The sequence below is a fragment of the Petromyzon marinus genome, chromosome 23, assembly GCF_048934315.1.
Source record: "Petromyzon marinus isolate PM22_M1 ecotype Great Lakes invasive population chromosome 23, UKy_Petmar_22M1.pri1.0, whole genome shotgun sequence".
NCBI classification, from domain to species: domain Eukaryota; kingdom Metazoa; phylum Chordata; class Hyperoartia; order Petromyzontiformes; family Petromyzontidae; genus Petromyzon; species Petromyzon marinus.
In genome coordinates this window covers 19,285,001-19,287,105 of record NC_133689.1, presented here as the reverse complement: position 1 = coordinate 19,287,105, position 2,105 = coordinate 19,285,001, and positions in this window count along the sequence as shown.

The following is a 2,105-nucleotide window of genomic DNA, read 5'->3' as shown; positions in this document are numbered from 1 at the left end:
ATCCACGCTCACTCCTACACCATCCATGCTCACCTTTACAACCTCCACGCTCACCCCCTACACCATCTACACTCACTCCTACATCATCCATGCTCACTTTTACAACGTCCATGCTCACCCCTACACCATCCACGCTCACCCCTACGCCATCCACGTTTTCTCCTACAACACCCACGCTCACTCCTGCAACATCCACGCTCACCCCTACACCATCCTACCTCACCCCTTCAACATCCACGCTCTCTCATACAAAATCCACGCTCACTCCTGCAACTTCCACGCTCACCCCAACACCATCCACGCTCACCCCTACAATAGCCACGCTCACCCCTACACCATTCACGCTCACCTCTACACCATCCACGCTTTCCTCTATACCATCCACACATCTACACCGTCCATGCTCACTCATACAACATCCACTCTCACCCCTACACCATCCACGCTCACCTTTACAACATCCACTCTCACCCCTACACCATCCACTCTCACCCCTACAACATCCACGCTCACTCCTGCAACATCCACGCTCACCTCTCCAACATCCATTCTCACCCCGACACCATCCATTCTCACCCCAACACCATCCACGCCCACCCCAACCCCATCAACTCTCACCCCTACAACATCCACGCTCACCCCTACCACATCCACCATCACCCCAACACCATCCACGCTCACCGCTACAACATCCAACCTCACTCCTACACCATCTACTCTCACTTCTACAACATCCACGCTCACCCCTACACCATCCACCCTCACCCCACAACATCCACTCTCACCCCTACACCATCCACGCTCACCTTGACAACTTCCACTCTCACCCCTACACCATCCACGCTCACCCCTACAACATCCAAGCTCACTCCTGCAACATCCACGCTCACCCCTACACCATCCACGATCACTTCTCCAACATCCATACTCACCCCGACACCATCCACTCTCACCCCGACATCATCCACTCTCACCCCGACACCATCCACTCTCACCCCAACACCATCCACGCCACACCCAACCCCATCCATTCTCATCCCTACAACATCCACGCTCACCCCTACACCATCCACGCTCATCCCTACACCATCCACGCTCATCCCTACACCATCCACGCTCACCCCTACACCATCCACGCTCACTCCTACACCATCCACGCTCACCCCTACACCATCCACGCTCACCCCTACCACATCCACGCTCACCCGCACCACATCCACTCTCACCCCTACACCATCCACGCTCACCACTACACCATCCATGCTTTCCCCTATACCATGCACACTCACCTCTACACCGTGCATGCTCACTCATACAACATCCACTCTCACCACTACACCATCCACGCTCACCTTTACAACATCCACTCTCACCCCTACACCATCCACGCTCACCCCTACAACATTCACGCTCACTCCTGCAACATTCACGCTCACCCCTGCAACATCAACGCTCACCTCGCCAACATCCACACTCACCCTAACACCATCCACGCCCACCCCAACCCCATTCACTCTCACCCCTACAACATCCACGCTCACTCCTACACCATCCATGCTCACCTTTACAACCTCCACGCTCACCCCCTACACCATCTACACTCACTCCTACATCATCCATGCTCACTTTTACAACGTCCATGCTCACCCCTACACCATCCACGCTCACCCCTACACCATCCACGTTTTCTCCTACAACACCCACGCTCACTCCTGCAACATCCACGCTCACCCCTACACCATCCTACCTCACCCCTTCAACATCCACGCTCTCTCATACAAAATCCACGCTCACTCCTGCAACTTCCACGCTCACCCCAACACCATCCACGCTCACCCCTACAATAGCCACGCTCACCCCTACACCATTCACGCTCACCTCTACACCATCCACGCTTTCCTCTATACCATCCACACATCTACACCGTCCATGCTCACTCATACAACATCCACTCTCACCCCTACACCATCCACGCTCACCTTTACAACATCCACTCTCACCCCTACACCATCCACTCTCACCCCTACAACATCCACGCTCACTCCTGCAACATCCACGCTCACCTCTCCAACATCCATTCTCACCCCGACACCATCCATTCTCAC